General features: G+C 48.9%; 1 long non-coding RNA gene across 2 annotated transcripts in view; it reads left to right on the top strand.

Moving 5' to 3' along the window:
- LOC141983738 (uncharacterized) overlaps positions 1–23,272 on the top strand; it is a 66,255-nt gene that overhangs the window by 13,968 nt on the left and 29,015 nt on the right. Inside the window, exons 1-5 of one of the 2 annotated variants that reach the window (XR_012638488.1) lie at positions 995–1,584; positions 9,364–9,478; positions 12,940–13,144; positions 13,456–13,947; positions 15,171–15,325. This is a non-coding gene — a long non-coding RNA (uncharacterized LOC141983738). Of the gene's footprint in view, positions 1–994; positions 1,585–9,363; positions 9,479–12,939; positions 13,145–13,455; positions 13,948–15,170; positions 15,326–23,272 lie in introns of those variants that run through there. The other variant, XR_012638489.1, reaches the window with a different exon arrangement.

Consider the following 23,272-nt stretch of genomic DNA (forward strand, 5'->3'; position numbering starts at 1 on the left):
CAGTAATAAGAGCCAGAAGTCACAAATGATCACCACAGCCAAGTCCAAATCCACCAAGACAGGGCACAGTTGTCTTGTGAACTGCAGGTGGAAGGATGGGCCAGTGGTTAGGACACTAGCATGTGAGAGGCCCATGTTAAAGTCCCTTTTCTGACACAACCTTCCTGTGACCTTGGGCAAGTCACTTAGCCATCCCATGCCTCAGTACCCCCATCTAAAAGTGGGGATAACAGCACTACCCTGCCTCCCAGCAGCATGGTGAGGATAAATACATTAAAGATTGAACTGCTTTGAGATCTAGTGATGAAAGTGTCTATGTAACACTTCTGTATTCTTATTACTGAGCACCCCCACTCCCAGGGAGCCCTGGCTGTCAGGATTCTCTCAAACAGGAGAATCCAACCTCACAGAGCTCCAGTGGGCTAGAGAGCAGGCAGGAAATCCCACTCAAGCTTCCTGCTCTGAGCTCTCCTGCAAGGAACTGCAGTTGTATGGGCTGCTGAGAGCGCACCTGTGCAGTGACAGCTGCTGCTGAAGGGTGCTAGCAGGCCAGGCGTCCAAGCTCTGGGCTGTGGCCTGGGCTGAGGGAGCAGCCTGAGCCTGGGGCCCTGATGAACCTGCACACAGTGACTGAGGATCAGACAGAAGGAGGCCCCACCTCTGTGACTGAGGGTCTGCTTGGCACTGATGGACATGACTGTTGCTGATCACAGTGGTGGGGTGATTTCTGGGTGAATCCCTGCCTACCCAAGGGCAACAAGGAGGGGTCTGCATCCCAAGGCCAGGGGTGGGAGTTTGGAATGAACTACCACCAAGGGGCACCCCCACCACACGTCTCCTTTGGCTTCAACCTGCTGCTCTTGATCCAGTTGCTGACCTCAGCTGGGAGATGGTGTTGCTTGCATCTGATGGGCAGGTGCTGTGGAGCTGAGTGTCCCCTCCATGTCTTCTCACAATCTCCCCTGGTGGCTCCACATGGACTGTAGCAGTCTTGGCGGGAGGATGAATCTCTGTGGGACTCTACAGGCAGGAGCTCTGGAAGAGGAGAAGCAGGTGATCATCTCCCTGGGTTGGGTCTGACACAACAGCTGAACCCATCTCATCTACTGCTTGCTCCATCTCTGAGGAGGGATGGCAGGAGTCCATGGTCAGATGTGTCAGATCCAGGGGAGAGGTCCAGTCATGAGCATGGACATACGGCCCTTGTCCATGGCCACAAGGAGTTCCCCCATCAGGGCCAAGAGCATTATCGCTGTTCCCACCCTGGCCTGAAGCCTGACTGAAAGAGGTTCAGGATTCTGATACCACCTTGGTGGAGCTGGACATGACCTGGGAGCAATTCTCAGCTGCCTTGCTCAGGAATGGGAGGATGAATACTAGGTGGTTGGAGATCAGTTGTGGTGAGCGATGGTATCTTCCCAGCTTTCCAGCTACAGCCTCTGAGAGAAACAAGGACAGAAGAGTGACATCTCCCTCTCTCTCCCAGCTCTGTACCATCCTGCTCCCCTCAACATGCCTGATGTTTTTTGTGCATTCTCATGTGGTCCAACTCCCATTGTCTGCAGCTTGGTATCCTGGTTTCAGGTTAGTAGGGAAGCTTGCTTTCTTGCTGTCTCTGCCTGGAGACCCTCAGTCTCCACAGGTGTCAGGGCTGGCATGTTTAATTGGCACTAAAGTTCTACAAAACCTTTTTTAGTCCAAAACTAGTCCTCATTATACAGAGAACAGTTCAATATGAAACCAAGAGTAAACGAAAAGATACTTCATCAAATGGTACTTGGAACACAACAGCTCTGAATCTGACTGATAACCACCAACAGTTACTTAAGTATTAACCCTCAGTTAGCAACATTACAGGACTAAACAGCATAATTCTATGTTAGCTTGGTTAAATTAACAATTACATAGAAAGTATGGTCTTGTGGCTGAGGCACTAGACTGGGACTCTGAAAATTTGGGTTTAATTTCCAGTGATTCTATGCTGTGGGCAAGTCACTTAAAAGCCTACTGCCTCAGTTTCCCCATTTGTAAAATGGGGAGAATGGTACTTCCCTACTTTACAGTAGTGAAGAGAGGAGAAAGCCATGAATACCTGGGAGCAACTCCAAGTAAGGTGATGGGAGCAATACAAGTAGATGGTGGTTTTTTCATTGCAAGCATAATGCTAGAAAAGAGCCAAGAGTGGCCTTTTCAAGCCAACCCCTCTGAACTGGGAAAGGAGGAGTCGGGCAAAGCCAAACAGAGTCCATGGGTGATGTCTGGCTTCTGAATCAAAATCCCACAGTTCCTGTTTCAACTAAAAGCCATTCCAATGGCACCAATGTTGCTGGTTAGGGAAAAACTCCCTCAGAGTGAAAGGTGCATGGGAATGTGAGGAAGGCCACTGGAGTCAGCATAGGGTGACCAGACATCCCATTTTTTTTAAACGGACCATCCCTTATTTAAGCCCTCCTGCAGGTGTCCCAGCTTTTCTTCAAAACAGGCAAATAGTCCCATATTCTGTCTTCCCCCTGCCCCCCTCCCACCACCCATCCGTACCAGCAGGTCCTGCTGCTGGCTGGATCCCTGTTTGCCAGCCACCTGACCAACAGGGGTGAGTGGGGAGGTCCAGTGGCCAGCGATGGGGGTGGGTGCATAAGGCTGGTGGTTGGGCAAAGACGCAGCACATAGGGATGGCTGCTGGTCCAGCAGCACAGCCCCCGCTGCATGCTGGCTCTTGGCCAACAGGACTCCACCCTGTTTTTTGGCCGACATGGGCTGCGCACTGCCATGGCTGGTGTGTGGGCCAGCGGCAGCCGGTTACTTGTCACCTCTGCTGCCCGCCCATTGGCCCTTTACATGCTCCCCCTCTCGCTGTCCTCTCCCTGCTTTGCCCCATTGTCTTCTCCCTATCCCCCCAGCAGGGCACATCCTGCTCCGAGCACTGTGTGGAGAACCAGCCCCTGGTCAGAACGCCCAGCTCACCAGCAGCCTGGCCGGCAGGCTCCTTCCTTCCCCCACTGCCTCTGGCTGGGCTGGTGCCCTGAAAGCCCAAGACCCACCAGCCCAGGGTGCTGGCCAGGAGGAGCCAAGCCCAGCATGTGCCATAGCACTGGCATGGGGAAGCCTCTCCACCCCTCAGCTAAGTTCTGGAGTGGGAGGGGGAAGCAATTTTTTTCCAGCCTATTCACACCCTGAACCTGCAGGCTCCACAGCAGCCCCTGGGGCAGGGGCTTAGCACCCTCTTCACCTACCCCTGTCCCCCTCCCCAGGTCCTGTCCCCAGGGAGCAGGAGGCTGCTCCATCCCAGGGTACCCTCCCCTGCTGAGCCACCTCTGGCCAGGTTTGCTGAAGCCCCTGCAGGCAGGTTCCCTGGGCCCTGGTGCGCAGTGCATCCTGAGAGCTTAACCCCTTCCTGCCCATGCTGTGGCCAGAGGTGGATGGGTTACGTCCTGGCCAGCAGCAGCCTGGAGGTGTTACCTGTCTTTCGACACTGTTCAGGAAGGAATGGGGGGTGGGGAGGAGAGATGAGCTCTGCAAAGACATGGGCCAGGTCATCCCTTCCTCACCTCCTCCCCTGCAGCTGGAAGCAGCTCCTGTCCCTTCACTCCTGCACAGTGCTGAAAGGATGCTGCTGGCCACGTTGTGGTGTGAACCCTGGCAGAAATCTGGCAAGGGGGAGTCATGTGACCCTGCATCCCACCCCACCCCCCCCGCACGTGTTGCCTCTGGAAGACGTGGTACCAGGAGAGGCAGGTCCGTCCTGGGGACCCAGCCAAGCGTGGAGGGCACCGGGAAGGGAGGGTCAGAGCAGTCAGTCACCCCTGCCCTGCCCCATGTGAGAGATGTACAGGAGTGTGCATGTGTGACCTTGCCCCATGGGGGGGAGGGAGGGAGGGAGTAGGCATGTTTGTCACCCCTCCCCATGTGAACCCTAAAGCCTTACAGATAAGAAGGTAAATAAAAAGAAATACTGTGTAGCTGGATTCTTTTTAACAGGGACTCAGTCAACTTAATGTTAATTTGAACACTTGTACTGCATAGTTCTGATGGATTGATTGCAGCTGAACTCGCTTGAATATGAGTAATTTTACCAGGTGCCTTCCACATACGGAAATGTGGTCACCCTAAGTAAGAGGAAAACCTTAGACTAGGTTGTCTTGCATCCAGTCAGGTGTGACACTCACTGAGATGGTCTAATTCCCACTGAGAATTGGGAACATAATGCTACCGAAGTTGAAATGCCTTTGAGCCATTCAACCAGAGACAGCAAGAGACTGGCTCCAGGGAGAGACAGGAGGTCATGAGTTCCTGCGTGAGTCACACCTGGGGCTGACTCCCACTAGAAACTGAGCTGTGCCCTTGTGATCAGTACTTGAGGGTCATGCAGGGAAGAGAGCTGGGAAACCTCACTCCTGGCTCCACCTGTCCAAAGCAGTAAGGATTTTCTTAAAGGGGGGAAAGCTTATGTCAACTTGATGCTAACTTAATTCACTGCCCCTTCCTCATGCACATCCCAGGCTCTGTGAGACCTCAATCAGAACAACAATCCCTGCATGGTGATGGTAACCTGTCTGCTAACTCAGACAGTGAAGCTGTTTGGCTTTGTAAAGATAAACCGTATTAACCTTTTCAGTCCTTGGGTGAGAAACTACCATGCAGAACCCTTAGTGATGGTTAGGACCGAGGGCCAAGATGTTCTATAATGATGGGCAGGGCCCCAAACCTGAAACACCTTAAAAGTGCCTCATTCTCAAAGGGCAGGTGCTCAGCTTGTTCTGAGCATCAGGCCAGCTTAAGATGCTTCAAGTTACGCACCCCAAATTTGTCATCACATGAAAATCTTGGCCAAGGGGTCTGTCTTCCCTGATAGCAATGAACCCACGTCCTACCGCAGAGTTAGGGGTCACTGTGTTAACTTTCAGACCAGATGAGGAAACTGTGTGGCCCCAATCTATTAGTGACTATCTCTGTTGGCAACTGGGAGCCACTCCACTGAAGTCTCTGGGGTTTAAAAATCCAAACAAGTGGATTAAATGAGAGCGGAATCAGGCTCTGTGTCTTGCATGGGGCTGTGTGGATTGGCACTTAAGAAATCATAATAGATGTCTGTCTGGGGATCTGGAGAATACTGCGGAGGCAGAGAGAGGAAGGAATAGAGTTTCACCTTTTATTCTTTCATCTTGGCAACAATACACACCGTGTGTGCTGGGAAAAAGTCTGTGAATGGCCAAATTAACAATAATATAAAGAGGACCCCCCCCTCGCCTCCCCATACTACCCCTCCCTCTCCCTCTGCCGTCCATTCAGATGGCTGACAATAAACAAGGTCATTTGATTCATTCAGTTCTCAGTGTAAACAAGGTCTCACAATAAAATCCCCCTCTGCCCCCCCTCTTTCTCTAAGAATAGATTTCCCCCCAGTTCCCCCCCCCCCACCAGGGCCCGGCTTCTCTTCTCCCTTCATCCCTGGATAGCCTGCCACTGCAAATCCAGCCCCACTGCCACTTCCTTGCTCCCAGTCCAGGCTTTGTGAGGCCCTGTTTCCTATTTGGTGTGGGAACCTCAGCTTCCCTGGGCAACATCTGCACGGATGGCCCGGCTTTCTCATATGTGTCAGAACAAATATCACCTCTTGGCAACCAACAACAACCTGCCTCGCTGGGGCTTTGCAATCCAGGGATAAACAATCAAGGGACCCGAATCCCCCACCTTGGGAAAGAACTCCCAGCAGCCAGAGCTTGGGATCCGCTTCCTTTCTTCCCAGGCTGCTGGGACTTCTTCCCCCCCAGGGGCATTCTAGTCCCTTGGTTGTACCTCTTTCTACCTGCACTGCTGCTGGCCGCATGTGTGCGCGCTGGGGGTGGAAAGGAACTGGGCAGTTGTGTGCGGTGTCTGGGTATTGGGCTCTGGAGGTAAGGGTGGGGGTATGTGTGTGTCAGGCTGGGTATAGGTACTGGACTTGGGGAGGCTTACTCAGGTGACTTGCACTTCCCCAATTCAGGGGTTGCCTGCCAGGGGCCAGATCATCCCCTGGAGCAGGCAAGGCCATCCCTGAGGCCTGGCTAGGGTGACCAGGTGTTCAGTTTTTGAACGGGACTCTGGCGGCTCTGGTCAGCACCACCGACCAGGCCGTTAAAGGTCTGGTCTGCACTGCTAAGGCAGGCTAGTCCCTACCTGTCATGGCACCGCCCTGCGCCCCAGAAGTGGCCAGTAGGCCCAGCTCCTAGGTGGGGGTGGGGAGGGGTCACAGGGCTCCACGCACTGCCCCCACCTCCTGCCCCGCCTACTAGTGTTGGACCTTCTGGCCGCTTTTGGGGCACACGCAATATGGTGTCAGGACCGGCAGCCTGCCTTAGCCCTGCTGCGCCACTGACCCAGGAGCCACCTGAGCTAAGCCTGCACCCCAACCCTGCTCCCAGCCCTGAGACCCACCCAGAGCCTACACCCCCTCTGCACCCCAACCCCCTGCCCCAGCCCTAGGTCCCTCCAGACCTGGAGCCCCCTCCTGCACCTCAACCCCCTCATCCACAGCCCCACCCCAGAGCCCACACCCCCCTGCACCCCAGCCCTAGGTCCCTCCAGACCTGGAGCCCCCTCCTGCACCTCAACCCCCTCATCCACAGCCCCACCCCAGAGCCCACACCCCCCTGCACCCCAAACACCTCATCCCTGGTCCCACCTCAGAGCCGGCATGCCCAGCTGCAGCCAACACCCCTGCCCTGCACCCCAAGCCTCTACCCCAGCCCAGTGAAAGTGAGTGAGGGGAGAGCGAGCCACCAAAGGAGAGGGAATGTAGTGAGCAGGGGGTGGGGCTTTGGGGAAGGGGCGGGGCTAGGGTGTTCTGTTTTGTGCCATTAGAAAGTTGGCAAGCTTAAACCTAGCCCAACTTATGCTCTTGTTAAAATGCCCCCTACAGGCCACTACATGGGTGCAGAATCCACATGGGTTGGCCCTGCATGTGTAATCATGGCCCCCACCTGCCCTAGACATGCTTCTACTCTCTTCCTAGCCCTCCCTGGAAGAATCCTGGTAGAGCTAGCTCTGCACTTGGCACTGTGGTTTCCTGCGCCAGGGATATTCGCTGCAAGGTCCTTCTGCCTGCCCTGTGCCCCTTTGGCCAGCATAGCCACACAGCACCAGTGAATTGGGCCCTCTGCGTAAGTGTATGAGAGGGAGGTGGTGTGTGAGTGGCCTGAGTTTTCTGCTTTGATCTACGTGGGTGGAAATCCGGAACAACGCCCCTGAAGTAAACAGGGCCCTGATTTTTACCTTTGGTAGCTCCACTGACTTAAAGAGGGTTTACTCCTGATTTAAGCTGGTGAAAGTGAGAGGACAGTCAAGCCCTGTGTGTATGTGGCTTTGTGTGTCTAAGTCAGTCTGAGTGTGGTAGGTTATTATCTCTCTTCCTAGAAAACAGCATGAGACCTTTCCCCTGACACATCATCCTCTCACTGCGTTTGCCATGGGCGGAAGCAGCACAGTCAAGGACATTAGGTTCTCACCAGCTTCCTTTCTCCCTCCTCTGGGTTGATACAGAGACCGATAAGTCAGGAGCTGCGCAGAGAAGTGGAGGGTTTCCCAGCATGCCACACTTATTGCAGCTGGCTTCTAATAGAGAATGATTAGCTCTGCAGCAGACAGGGTGAATATCTTTCAGCAACACCTTTTGAGAGGGATAATCTGCTCAGCTTTTTGTACTCATTCTGGTCTGCTAGAACATTGTCACATTGTGCAGTTTGACTAGCACATGGATGGGAAGGGTAGCTTTATTTTTCCTTTCTTGCAGAAAGGTTCTGTATTAAAATTCCTAGTACAGTATATTTGATCCTTGGTTACTACTACTGTCTTAGGGTTGGAAAATACAATACAGCCTCATCTACCTAAACTTCAGAATAACCCAAGTTACCTCCCAATATCTGTGTGAACCACAATTCAGATGAGTCATGGGGTAGGAAGGCAGTAGACCCTGTCTGTGTGAGATTGTTCCTGAAATACTTGGTGCAGTTCTGGGTGTCTCAGCATCAGAAAGATGCTCATAAACTGAGAAATGATTAAAAACTAAATAGGCCCAATTCATCCCTGTAACCCATTTGACAGCAGTGGAGTTATATCTGGAGTAGATATGACCAAGATTTAGGGCCAGATTTTTTCAAAATTGCTCAGGGCCAAGTTTTTCAAGGGCGCAGCACCAATAACTGGAGAGAAGGCATGATCCTCAAAAGGTGCAACAAGGAGCAAAGGACAATTTAGACTCAATATCTGGGGACTCTGCCACAGCCTCAAAGACCTCACCGTTAGAAAGAATCTCCAGGAGGAAGTGATAGAAACATCCTCATGTGCATCCTCTAAAACTAGATTGGGCAAAGTGCTGGAGACTGATTGTATTGTAGCAAACCATCCTTCAGTGGACCCTGGGAATGAACTAGGTGACCGAAGAGGACTTTTCCAGATAAAATTATAGAATGCACCTTATTTTACACACTACTATTTCTATCCTGATAATCCCTACAGATTCCAAGCAGGGATCCAGGGCCCAGTGTGTTAGGCACTGTATGCACATATAATAACAAGACAGTCCATGCTCCAAATCAAATCTCTATTTAAGATGAGACAACAGCCGATGGAAGAAACAAACAGTGAACCAATCCTAATTATCTTCTTCAGTAAAAGGAACAGCATACCAGCTGCCTAAGTTGCTAGCTTTTTAGAAAGATTTGACCTGATTCTTTTCAGCGGGTAACTTCTCCTGAAACCGGCCTGAGGTCTTCACCCAGTTTAAATTCAGTCCTGACTCAGGAAAACCTCAGGACCTCATCCACTAATGGTATTTAAAACCATGAAGAAAGGGCTAAATTCAGTACTGGTGTACCCCAACGTTGATGTCAATGGCACTGCACTCCTGTAAGTCAACTGCACTTGGCAATGGGAATATGTTCTTTCTGTGATGTGTGCACACCATTCCTTGAACAGTGGGCCAAATATTGGTGTTCTTACTCCCGGGCGGGGCGGGGGGGAGGAACGGGACTCCCAGTGGGATCATTACTATGGTCTGAAAATTGTGTGTTGGAGGCTACAAAGGCGGATAGTTGTTTCTGAGAGTTTGTCAGTGGCTTTGGACTCAGAATGTGCTCCTACCATTTGTGTGCCATTGACACAGGAACAAGCTGGTGAGGTGGTTTAGGGACAGACCTGATGAAGAGGTGCTTATGGCAAGGGGAATATGTACCCACTTTGTCCCCAGGCCATACTCTGCAAATATTGCCTACTCCCCTTGAACGGACAGACCCACCTGCCATAGGTGAACTGACACTTTGCAGCGAATGACTTTATATGCTGAATGTTATCAGGGTTTTGGCTGATTGTATCTTATTTCTTTTCAAGCTGTTTCCCTCCGTTTCCTGGCTTCCAAAAATCTTCCCAAGAGGAGCTCCACCTTAGCTACTGCAGACTCCCTTCGAGAGAATTGAGTCATTAACCACTGGATCAGCTTGCCAAGGTAGGTGCTGGATTCACTCTACAGTGGAACCCAAAGTCTTTAAGTCAAGATTGGATGGCCATTTAAAATATATACTGTAGCTTGGTTTAGGGATTACTGGGTGAAATTCTCTGGCCTGTGCTAGTCAGGAAGTCAGACTAGAGGATCATAATAGTCCTTTCTTGCTTTAGAATCTATTAGTAGATTTATTTTCAACAGCATCCACAACATGCTAAGCTCTTTCCAACCAGAAAAGAGAGGGTGATCCCTACCCCCAAAGAACTCTCCTCTAAAGACAGACCAACATAGGGGGAGGGCCAAGTGGTCAAGGTGGTGAGTGGCCTTACTATGGGAAGTCAAGAGTAATTATTATTTAAATGGAGTATATAAACTATTGCCAATGACTCCTCAGACTTGTCGTCATTGGTCAACTAGATTCCCATTAGTATCATGGCCTAATTTGGCCTTCAGGAGGGACTCGAATGCAGAGAGTTTGGTGAATTGGTGAATGAGCTGCATGCATAGGGGGTGACAAGGAACAAAACATAAGGATATTTGTGTGAAAAGCTGACAGAAGGGCCATTAAGGCTGACATCATTTGTGGAGTGAGGGGTGGGGGATGAAAAGAAACAGGGAAGAATAAGGCAGGAGACAGAGTTATGAAAGGTATTGAAGTTGATAAGCTTGAGCCTGATGCAGAGGAAGATAGGGAGCCAATGGAGGTATTCAAAGAAAAGACAACCTGGTCACAGCAAGGAAGATGAGCATAGTGGCAGCCTTTGTATGGATGGGAGTAGAGCGATGAGGAGGCAGTTACAGTAGGCAAGATGGGAGTCCTGGACAAGAGCTTTCAAAGAAGACTGGAGAGAAAAGAACAGGATTTAGAGATGATGTGGAGGATGACGGAACAAGAATTAGGGATGGTGATTCAAAAAAAACCAGTGATGGAAGGAATGGTGATAAAGAATAAGGTTGTGGGAAGGGATTGGGAGGGAAGATGAGGACTTCCAAACATGGTCCAAGCTACATTGGAATGTAGAATGAGACATGAATGGGAGACGGGCAGCAGTCTTGCTCCTGAGGCTAGAGTAGAGGTTCGTTAGAAAGGGGAAGTATGCCTGAAATGAGAACTTTGGGTCCCAAACACTCCCGAGTACTGGGAAGCTCCCATCCAGATCAAAAGCCTGCAGAGCCTGTGCTCATGCATTCACTGACAGCAGTGGTGGGGAGCCGCCATTTTAACAGTGCTAGAGGAGATAAAGTCACCTTTTCTCACATCAGCTGAACTCTAGGCCTTCCAAAAAAAAAATTGGCAGCCTCTATCTGTCCGAAGTATGAATGAATAGAAACACCAAAGGAAGCACCTGCTGCTAAAGGAAATCCAGGACAACTTTTATTATCCTTTTTCACAGGTCTATTCAGGACTACATTAGGGGTTTCCTCTTTCCTTTTGTGGTACTTCACACTCCTTCACAATGAGAGAACCTATTGTGCTTTTGAGTTATATGCCAGAGAATATAACCGGAGCTTATAAAAGCCCTGGACAACAGAACTTTATTTTTAAACTTTATTCCCCGGTGAATTATTTGCAAAGCGTTGCAATTGTTTGGAGGATTTTTGGTGTTGTTTTCTCCCTGTGTCTCGCTCTCTTGGATTGTGCTGGGGAATATGAGGGTGAATCCTGTCCATGCTTTAACAAAAGCTCCCTTTCAATAAATGCCCAGAAAAGAGGGTAAGCAGAGCTCCTAAACCACCTCAGTTGTAGGTTACTTTTGACAAATCAGCATGATCTATGCTAATTCAAAGTGCCCTGAAGGAAATAGAAAAAACTCCTATTGTGTATCCTTGTATAGGCTTTGCATCCACCTGCTCTGATCCCCACTGAAGTCCATGGCAGTCTTTCCATTTTCAAAGTAACTAGAGCCGCCCAGGTAGGCGAAGAGAGAAACCCAGTGTTCCTCTGCTCAGCTGCAGGATTGCGAAGGGCTCATCTGGAGAATGACCCTGAATACACCGGGAGGGTTCTGTTGAGTTTGCTTATCTAATATATATGCATGCATGCTCTGTCTTTAAAAAAAAAAAAAAACCATGGAGAGCTTATATTTTGACATATATCTTAAATATTTGCATCATGGGCCACATTTGGGCCAAAATATTTGTTCTACCTGGTCATTTACACTGGTGCAAAGTAGGTGTCAAACACTCCCCAGTTAGAATGGTAGAATTTGACCTGATTGTGAACAGGTGTGTAGTGGGGTGGTCACCTGCTCCTGCCCTGAAGGGCTTGAAATCAGCCCTGGGAGAGGGCGGCTGCTGCTAGGGAAAGCAGCAAGCCTCAGCTGACTGGGGAAACACCTGTGGCCATGCCCCAATCAGGGCCCAGCTGGCCTTTATAAGAGGGCAGTGGGCCAGGAGGACGCAGTCCCTCTCTAGATGTTGAGAGGGAGGGGCCTGACTGCTGGGAGCTGAGCAGGGTACATAAAGTGGAGCAGGGCTGGGGAAAGGCCAGAGGAGCTCCAGCCTGAGAAACCCCCAGGCTGCAGGCCTTGATGAAGGCCTAGGAAAAGGGTACTGGGGTTGCAAAGGGCAGCCCAAGGGTAGGCACAAGCAGTAGATCCAGACCCTCCTTGCTGCTGATTGGCAATTATACTGCAGTCCGCCCAGGGAGCAGGGGCTAGATAGTCTTTGGCTACTGCCAGTCACTGAGGCGAGGTGGGGATAGAAGGTGAGGGGTTCCCCAGGGTGGGGAGACCCAGATCTGTGGGGGTACTGGCCAGGGGGCAGTGCCCTGGCATGAAAGGGGCACCGGGGTCCAGGAGGGACTTGGGGCCCAGCAGCAAGCAGGACAGTAGCCTGCAGAGGGCGCTCCGGAGGCTGGAAACGCTAATTCCCTGGATGACCAGCAGGAGGCACCGCAGGGGTGAGTCACCACCCTGCTATAAGGTGTAAATGTCTACACAGGTGCAGTGCAGTGGAGAACCAGGGACATAAACATGCTTTGTGCTTTCTCCCATCCTCCCCCTCAGGCATGGCAGGAGCTCCACATGAACAGCCACAAAGCTACTTCATGGTCCTCCTTCAAATGCTTCCTTAAGTCTCACCTGACATTATGCCTACAAAAATCTTGGCAGCTGGGGGTGCTGTGACCACAGCATCTCATGCCAATACGCATTGGCTCATCGTTACTTGCTGCTCCCCTGTCTGGGTTGTTGTATCCACCTGTTGTATCTTGTCTTATACTTAGACTGCAAGCTCTTCAGGAGAGGGATCATCTGTTCTGGTTTTGTACAGCACCTAGTGCAATGGGGTCCTGATCCAGGATTGGGCTCCTAGGTGCTATCACAATACAAATAATAATTGTGAATAATCACATGGGGCTTCTAGAGATCCCATGCCACTTTTTGCAAGAACAAGTCTGTTAATCCTGGTTAAATAATTCCTATTTAGGTGATTACACTCTGGTTCCTAACTTTCCCTTGCAGTTTCCACTGGACTTGGGGTTCTTCTTCATCTCCTTACTGTGATGTTGCTCCCTACACAGAAAGTCTGAATGGCCTTTATTTTAGATGAAGAGACCAAAACAAGAAAGAAAAGCAACATCCCAGCATGTGCACGTGTGTCTGGTGACAGCCCACGCTGAAGTGAAGCACAAGATGGCTGCCTCCCCCTGAAGATGACAGTGTCCTGGTAAATTGCCCTGTACACGCATGCGCGCGCACACACAAACCCCCCCAACTCACTTCTTTCCTCAACGTTTTGGGGAGGGAAGTGTGTGCTGACAGCTGGGGTTTGTGCAACAAGACTGGAGTCGGTTTTTCTTTTCCCTGCTGGGTTTTTGAAGTGGTTGCCATATTTAGTACTGCTGTTAATAGATAGCAAAGGCACCTAGAGCCCTGGATAGGTGCTCCCTAACATCTTGTACTAATCTAAACTAACAGAGCGTAGTTGAATATACACCCCGCTGCTCTACCCTATTTAGAAAAACTATTTCTCTTTAGAAAAACTGGACGTGCACTAGTCCATGGGGCCAGATGCGTTGCATCCAAGAGTGCTAAAGGAATTGGCGGATGTGATTGCAGAGCCATTGGCCATTCTCTTTGAAAACTCATGGAGATCGGGGGAAGTCCCGGAAGATTGGAAAAAGGCTAATGTATTGCCCATCTTTAAAAAAGGGAAGGATGATGATCCTGGGAACTACAGGCCAGTCAGCCTCACCTCAGTCCCCGGAAAAATCATGGAGCATGTCTTCAAGGAATCAATTCTGAAGCACTTGACGAGAAGAAAGTGACCAGGAACAGCCAGCATGGATTCACCAAGGGGAAGTCATGCCTGACTAATCTAATTGCCTTCTATGATGAGAGAACTGGTTCTGTGGATGAAGGGAAGGCAGTGGACGTGTTCCTCGACTTTAGCAAAGCTTTTGACACGGTCTCCCACAGTATTCTTGTCAGCAAGTTAAAGAAGTATGGGCTGGATGGATGCACTACAAGGTGGGTAGAAAGTTGGCTAGATTGTCGGGCTCAACGGGTAGTGATCAATGGCTCCATGTCTAGTTGGCAGCCGGTATCTAGCGGAGTGCCCCAAGGGTCGGTCCTGGGGCCGGTTTTGTTCAATATCTTCATTAATGATCTGGAGGATGGTGTGGATTGCACCCTCAGCAAGTTTGCGGATGACACTAAACTGGGAGGAGTGGCAGATACGCTGGAGGGTAGGGATAGGATATAGAGGGACCTAGACAAATTGGAGGATTGGGCCAAAAGAAACCTGATGAGGTTCAATAAGGATAAGTGCAGAGTCCTGCACTTAGGACGGAAGAATCCAATGCACCGCTACAGACTAGGGACCGAAAGGCTAGGCAGCAGTTCTGCAGAGAAGGACCTGGGGCGACAGTGGACGAGAAGCTGGATATGAGTCAACAGTGTGCCCTTGTTGCCAAGAAGGCCAATGGCATTTTGGGATGTATAAGTAGGGGCATTGCCAGGAGATCAAGGGACGTGATCGTTCCCCTCTATTCGACATTGAGGCCTCATCTGGAGTACTGTGTCCAGTTTTGGGCCCCACACTACAAGAAGGATGTGGATAAATTGGAGAGAGTCCAGCGAAGGGCAACAAAAATGATTAGGGGACTGGAACACATGAGTTATGAGGAGAGGCTGAGGGAACTGGGATTGCTTAGTCTGCAGAAGAGAAGAATGAGGGGGGATTTGATAGCTGCTTTCAACTACCTGAGACGTGGATCCAAAGAGGATGGATCTAGACTATTCTCAGTGATAGCAGATGACAGGACAAGGAGTAATGGTCTCAAGTTGCAGTGAGGGAGGTTTAGGTTGGATATTAGGAAAAACTTTTTCACTAGGAGGGTGGTGAAGCACTGGAATGGGTTACCTAGGGAGGTGGTGGAATCTCCATCCTTGGAGGTTTTTAAGGTCAGGCTTGACAAAGCCCTGGCTGGGATGATTTAGTTGGGATTGGCCCTGCTCTGGGCAGGGGGTTGGACTAGATGGCCTCCAGAGGTCCCTTCCAACTCTGTTATTCTATGATTCTACCCGGCGGGGCATTGACGGAGAAACAGCTGCTGTTTTACCCTCCAAGTAAGTGGAAAATATCCACGCAGACGAAGCACAGGGAAGGGCCAGTTGTCTCTGTTAAAGTCAGTGTAGAGCTGTCAGGTATATTTTAATATGCAAATTATGATTTATTTGTACTGTGACAGTGCCCAGAAGCTGCAGTCTGGAATTCCTGCCCCCTTATGCGAGGTTCTGCACAGGCATTTGATGAAAAGGCAGTCCCTGCCCGGGGAGCTTTCAACTTAACTCTACAGTGATAGACCGCGAGTGCATGTGGCCAAGGGAGAGCGGGAAGCACAAGGTAAGTGAGATGGTTCTAGTTAGGAAGAGTTAATATTTGGAGAGGAAGGATTGTTCAGTGATTGGTAGGACACTAGCCTGGGACAGAGTCACGAAGGCCCAGATTTTTAAAGAGATGTGGCTGTTGCTTTGCTCAGCATTGCAATGCCTATCTGGTTTAGGAGCCTGTCTATTTTCAAAGGGGATTTAGGTATTTTGTCACTGTCAATGGGATTTAGGTTCCTAAGTGCCTAAATCTCTTTTTGAAATGAGACTTAGGCTCCTAAATCAGTCAGGCATTGCAACATCCAAAGAGGATGCAACATCCAAAGAGGCTGGAGCTCGGCTGTTCTCAGTGGTGGCAGATGACAGAACAAGGAGCAATGGTCTCAAGTTACAGTGAGGGAGGTCTAGGTTGGATATTAGGGAAAACTATTTCACTAGGAGGGTGATGAAGCACTGGAATGGGTTACCTAGGGAGGTGATGGACTCTTCATCCTTAGGTTTTTAAGGCCAGGCTTGACCAAGCCCTGGTTGGGATGACTTAGTTGGTGCTGATCCTGCTTTGAGCAGGGGGTTGGACCAGATGACCTCCTGAGGTCTCTTCCAACCCTGATATTCTATGAACTCTGAGCCCAGAACAAACTATGGTCCTTTGACAGTCTAGGCCGTAGTCACTCTGTGCCTCAGTTTCCCATCTGTAAAATGGGGATAACAGCACTCCCCTACCTCAGAGGGGTGTTGTGAAGATTAATGCGTTCAAAGGTTATGAGGTGCTCAGATACTACACTAATGAGGGGTATATAAGTACCTGTGATGGATGGTATGGTTTAGTGTAAGGGGCAGCAGGCCAGTGGTTTAGCCATTACTTAGTGTTTCGTAAGCAGCGTTTCGTGTAAGGTGATTATCATTCATTTAGCCTGCACTTACAATTCATGAGAATGTGCAGAGTGCTGGCGTTTACATGGGTCTAAGTGAGAAGTGATAATACATTGCAAGGGTGTTGCTCGCTCTATCTGCAAGAGGTCACGTTGCAGTGTGACTCCAACAGAGATGACTGACCCCTTGCTGTGCCTTGATGCTTCCTCCACCCAGCTGCTGATGTCTGGCTGCATGCCTCCTTTTCGATAGTGGGTATGTCTATGCTGCAAAATGAAAACCCTGTGGCAGCAAGTCTCTGAGCCTGGGTCTACAGACTTGAGCTCATGAGACTTGCGCTATGGGGGTAAAAACAGCAGTGCACCTGGTGAGGGGGGGTGGGTCTCAGAGCCCGAGCGGGAATGCCTACACGATTTACAGCCCTGTAGCATGAGCTGTTCAAGCCCAAGTCAGTTGGCCCAGGCCCCAAGACTTGCTGTTGCAGGGCTTTTTATTGCAGGGTAACTGCATCCGCTATCCTCCTTGCTCCCAGAGATGTGCTTAGTGTGTGAGGTTTCTCTGCTGGATCTCACTGAACAGTTCTTCAATCCAGTTTTCATAGGCTGGAACTAGCCTGCGGTTTTCTATCTGGACATGGGCTTGAGCTGAAAACTTTGGATCAGGATAGAGATTTCAAATATTTGAGACTTTGGGGAGGGTGGGGCATTTGGGTCCAGGGTTTTGGTTTGAGCCCATCTGGGCCTGTCTTTGCCCTTTCCATTATTTCAAGAATGGACACTGGCTTTGTTTTTAGAGCATCTCGTAGATACTGAAATGTGTAATGCAGTGTGAACCCCACTGTGGGGAACACAGGAGCGCTCTGCAGCCAGGTGTGCGAAGCTTTAGTCAAGGTGCAGTGAACCTTTTGGTAAGTCTCAGGGAGAGTTGGGGTCAATCTGAAACCAGACCAGTTTTCCTTATAATAGTGTGGAGCAGGCTGGGCTCAGAGGAGCCTTTAGACTCTCCTGTGCTGTAGAATGGCACCCACGTTCCCTTTGAAGACCACCTTCCCCAGAGGATGTGGGGAAGCTTGCCCTCTAGTTGAAGGCAAAAGCTAGATATTAGAGTATCTTGCTCACTGATTGTATCCCACAGGCACTGGGAAGCAAGCCCCTGCATCTGTCCTCACTGCTCTAGAATCTAGTTCAAGGTAGCGAGGAGGTCTGGGACTTGTTGGAATGTGGGGAGATGGTGAAGAGAGATGATGCAATGGCACTTGAGCCATTCCAGTTAAGAATATATGTGCTTTCTCCCAAGTTCCCATCTGACAGTGCAAAACCCCCAAACTCAGAGCAAAAGGAGTTGGGAGGGCTTGAAGGCCGTGGGATGGTGGAAGCCTCACAGAGGGCAGAATATGATGGCAGGTGGCACAGTCATCGCTGAGGGCAGAACCTGACCTGCAGGGATGTTGTTAAGTGTGAGAAGGAAAGGACCCAGCTCAACTCCCAGACCTCATGGTGGAGGCTTAAGGGCTGGCAGTTAGGGGGAAACCCAATCTTTTTAACTTGTAAACAGAGCACGTTTGCTGTGGAGTAGCTGGGAGTCAATAAACAGGGAGCCTTGTGTAGCTCTGCTCTGAAAAGCAACTAGAAGAGGGTCAACATCTTTCAACAGGTTTCCTCCTGTGGTGAATTCTTCTTCTTGATATTTGTTGTGTTACATTCGCACCAGGAGGTCCCCTTCAGGGATCAGAGCCCTCTTGTGCTAGGCACTGTGTGCACATGTAATAAAAGGCATCCACAGCTGCAAAGAACTCACATTAGCAAGGTCAGGGAAGGGGAAAAAATTCCAGTCTTTTCTGTTTTTGCTTCTAAAGTCTAATTCAGATAGAGAAGGTTAATTTGGGGACAGACTGGATGAGTTCAACAGCTGTTGTCTTGAAAGGGCGGGTGGACCATAAATGGCAAGGGAGAGGTTTATTTACAATTTCCCTATTTCATGATTTAATTTTGTCTCACTACCTTATAACTAGGCTTGGCAGAATTCAATTTTTATATCATTTCAACAGATTATATGGATGTTTATTTTTAAGCATTTTTATTTATCTATTTTCAGTTATGCAAAATTATGAGTGTTAAGCATTATTTTCTATTCTTATCCATTTAAATTTTCATAATTGTGAGAAATTAAGAGGGGTGGGTGGGGTCAGAGAATTATGTAATGACCATAGATTTTGAGATTCAGAAAGTTAAATCTTAACCGGTAAAACACAAATTGTCCTATCATATGTCAAAATATGCAAAGTAAATTTCCTTAAGTCAAACTCTAAGTTCTCAGGCAACATAAGAAAAATGCTGCTTATCTGTAAACTTTAATTATCAATAGAAATATTTTTTGTTGGTTTGTGGCTGTACAGTGAAATTGAAGTGTATTGACATTTACTGATAGATCTAATCCTTCCAGGCCTACTTATAACTAAGAGAGCTTCAAGCTTGGATCCTACTCCATACAATTTCAGTATTATCTGACATTGATTAGTTTTACCTTTGGAAAGTGTGTGTGTGAGAGAAGGGGGGAGATTATTGATCTTAAATATTAAATAAACCTTGTGAGACAGTTCATGGTATTCAGTTTGTCAGGGGTTATTTCATGTCTAATGCTCCCCATTGATAGGGCTATTTGCTATTGTGTCGATTACAGCAGATCTTTATCTGTATTGTTTATCATGTGTAGAGCATAGATTGACTGTTTTCATAACAGGAAGCTGCTTGCTGTCTTGCCATATTAAGGAACTCCCGTGTGCACAATATTTTCCAAAGCAAAAATCTAAACACACTGCATTGGTTGGTTGGGTGACTTCCCTTGACTCAAGTTGCTTTTGTTCCTTGTAAGGCAAAATTCCGTATAGATACATAAACTTGCTGCACATGTGCATGTTGTCTCTTGGCCTAAGATACAGGAAATATGGCTGTCCTCCTGTCAAGTTTAGATACTTCCCAACATCAAAACTAAATATGAACACTTTTTCATAAGCATCCACTGATCTGGGGTGCCTTCCCTTTTGGTTGCCTAACCAGACACACCCGGTTCCTTATTTTTCAGAGGCACTGAGGACCCACAGCTCCCACTGACTTCAATTGGAGTTGAAGATGCTCATTGTTACAACCTGGCCTAATACCCCACTGTACAGACACCACTTTGTTGCAAGGGGACCCAGTCACTGGGTTCCATGTACTTTCAAGCCAGTTGGGTCAGGGCAGAGTCTAGTCATTGTTTCTGGCTCTGGGTGTCTAGGGCAAACTCCCAGGCTCAGACCTCTTGTTGGTGCCCTTCCTTGGGACAGGGGATACCACTGCTCTAGTCCCCCAAATCAGTGTCTCAGACCCCCTGGTCATTTGCTCCTGCCCCCATAGTTCCACCATGACTGCGGGCTGTCTGGGCTAATAATTTAACCCCATCAAGAATAACATAGCAGGAGAGTAAGGAACACAGGCTTAGCATAGGAATTTCTTAACCCAAGAGGCTTTACTCTTAAAAGCCCTTGAGAATTACATATCTCTGAAAACCTCAACCCCTGAGACCCGCTCTCCTTATATATGATCTCACCCCTTCTTGTGAGGCCAAGATCTGTTGGCATTGCAGGCCAGACAGAGACCCTCCTTTCTGCTCTCTCCTGCAAGCTGTTATTACAGGTGGTGATAATAACAACCTGCATGGAACTTGGAGAGAGGAGCAGAGGTTTCAGGAGGGAAGAGTTTAGAGGAGGCACCAGGAGCTCAGTCTCTATGCACATGGCTGGAATTCTAGCTGCAGTTGAAGCACCTCTGTAAATAGTTCTTTTAAGAAAGACCAGTCTAGTTTTACAAGCTGTGACAGGGGACCCCTCTGCTCCTGTCTTCCTCTGCACCCACAGACCCTTGGAGACTCTGCAATAAACATCATGTGTGGCTTATTTACAGTTTTTCCCCAGTCACCCTTATGGAATTGTGGCACACCGTATCTACTATAACCTATTATTCCTCAGCCACTCAGGCCAAGTATAGGAGAGGGAAAAGATATCGCTCTCTGAGCTGTCTTTGCTCTGTCTCTCAAAGCCTGCCTGCCTCACTCTGGCTCTCTTCCCTCTTCACTGCCTTCCTGTGTCGTCTTCTACTCCTGGAGCTAACAGGCTAATTTGTGCTTTAACTCTCCCTAGCCCCTTCTAATCTGCTAAATAGGCACAGTTTTGCCAGTCAGATTGACTCTGGGATGATTTAATTGGTGATACAGTGATTAGGGTGCTGGTACAGCTGCTGTTGCCCAGCACTCTGTCATACAAGTATGTGTCCTTTCATGTTATTACTCAGCACATGAAACATGGTCATAGTGGGCAGTCTAGTGAGAGACACACCAAGGAACAGAGTATGATTAACAAGCAAACAAAAGAACACCTAGAAACAGCAAACGGGCAGCATGGAGGGACTCAGCCCACCAGGAATGCTGGATTTCCAGACAAAATACTCCACACCAGTGTGGAAGCAAGAATTGATTCTGTATACAGAGCTGGCCATCAGGGGCAAGCTAGTAAGAAAAACTTTACCTTTATTTTTCCATCTGATTGGGGTCGGTGGGTGAGGACAAGAAGTGAGTGAGACACTGTTGCCAAAAATAATGCCTGAAAACTAGAGCAGCTGATACAGGTGTTTGAATATTGTGACCCTAGGCAGAATGAGACTATGGAGAGAGAACAAGCTCCCCCCCCCCTCACCCCAAAATGAATAAAGAGAAGAGGGAATGGATAATTACATTACAGAGCTGAGAACTCTGGCATCCATATGTAACTCTGGAGACAAAGTAGAGGCAGAATCATTTGTGGGACCCATGCTTTCAGCTTACAGGACAGATCATGGATAGAAACATAGCTAAGGCCAGAGAAATGCTCCCAAATAGCAAGGGTAGCTGAACTGTCCAGAGACAGGATCAAAACAATGACAGTCACTAGTGCAGAACAATTACAGTGTCAAGCTAAAGGAACCTAGGAAGCAGACCAGAGACTGACTGAGAATGCAGGCATCATGATCCAGTGAATACACTCTGGAAAACAGAAAAAAAAAACCCAAATAAAAATGGTTAGTCCATGGGCAGGGGTGCAAGGGATGGGAGAAACAGAACTAATTTATGTCTCAATGCTGCAGCTACCTTAGGAAGAAAAAAGCACAAATACATGCAGTGATGAGGATACAGAGACTTTCAGTGAAGGAGCGGATCCCACAATTCTCAATGTATCCACACTGCAGAAGAAGTCTGCCAGCCATTCATCTGGTCCACAACCTATTTGATTCCCACTGGATTGTGGAGCCGGCTGCATGTAATCCCAGCAACATTAGGAAGCAGCAGTATTAGACTAGAGAAATGAGGCCAAGTGCTGGTGATGAACAGTAAAATCATTCTGAGACCTGAAACAAGATGTCATTGCCTGGAGTATATAGTAGATGACACACAGGAATAGCACCCACTGCTGGGCAGCAGGGCAGTGCAAGCCATGGATTTGATCACAGTATAGCACCACCATTATCCTCATTGTGAGATAGGAGGGAGAATAGCCATTGTGGGCCCTATCCAGCAGCATTCCTACAGTAACAGACCCCAACGTGCAGTCCAAGAGGTTACCAAAATGCGGAGTTCCATTAGCTCTGGTGGAGCCACTGAAGAAGGAACTGTCCAGCCTGAAAAGAAGAGGCATCATTACCCCTGTTTGAAACTAGCACAGAGTGAATCAGCAGTCTAGTAGTGGTGAGAGAAACTAGTAAACAGAGGATCTGCATTGATCCAAAACCACTTGACACAGCATGGTAAAGAAGTCACTACTTCTTGCCAACAATTGAGGACCTACTACCTGATCTGTCCAGGGCAAAAATATTCATTGTTCGTTCATTGTCAAGAATGGCTTCTAGCATAGCAAGCTAGATGAGCCATCAAGCCACCTTGACAGCCATTGCCACATCTTTTGGCAGGTATAGTAGGGCATTAATGCCTATGGGCATTGGCCTGGCCCCAAGGTTTTCCAGTATTAGCTGACCCGGGAACTAGAGGGACTCCCAGAAACCAAGACTGTAGTTGATGACCTTCTTATTGTAGAAGGAGATAACAACCCATGATGATGATGATACCCCACTGAGACAACTCCTAAACAGGGGCTGTGTGTGGAATATTAAGCTGAATGCAGACAAGCTGAGAAGAACTGAAGTTCCCTATATTGGACATCTGTTGACTTCTAAAGGATTCCAGACAGAAACTGAGAGCCATTAAGGAAATGTCAAGACCAAAGGACTTGAGGAGGTCCAATGATTTGGAAGGATGGCCAACTACCTTTCCAGATTTTTGCACCCACCTATCCGAAACTTGTGTACCCTTGAGACAGTTACCACACAATGATGCAGCCTGGGAATGGGGAGAGATCCAAGAATTGGTGTTTGAAAGAGTACAGAAAATCATAAGCGAGGCACTGGTCCTGAAGTGCAACGCCCCTGTGGAGTAGATAGAGCGATAGCGGGATGCCTCAGGAGGCCTAGGTGCCGCACTGGTGTGAAGCCAGCAGCCCAAAGAATGTGCCAGTAGACCCTGAAAGGGGATGTGCTCAGCTAGAAAGGGAGCTATGGGCCGTGATCTCTGGGGTGGAACATTCCAGCAGCTCTCGGCACAAGGTAGATGTGCGGTCTGAGCACAAGCCATTAGAAAGCATCATGAAGAAGCTGCTGCGTGCACCCAGGTGACTAAAATGCATGATACTGGGACTCCCAGCACTTCGATGTGAGGGTAAGGTGCAGCTAGGAAGGTCACTACTGGCGGCAGCTACACCTGTACCGGGCGTACCTCCCAGACACCTACCACACAGATAGTCAGTCTGTCTACATGCTACAGTGCCTGTGATGGGAGGCTCCAGGCAATTCCACAAAAGGATGGGGTGCTACAGGAAGTAAAACGATTCCTACGCCAGGGTTGGCTAGATCCCAAGAGTCAAGTGGAACAGGATGTTTTCCCCCTACTCCCAGGTGAGAAAGGAGCTGTGTGCAAGATGGGAGCTTGTTTCAAGGCAGTAATCCCAGCCAACTGGGAGCTGATATTTTGAGAT

Source organism: Natator depressus, chromosome 3 (assembly GCF_965152275.1).
Source record: "Natator depressus isolate rNatDep1 chromosome 3, rNatDep2.hap1, whole genome shotgun sequence".
Lineage (NCBI taxonomy): Eukaryota > Metazoa > Chordata > Testudines > Cheloniidae > Natator > Natator depressus.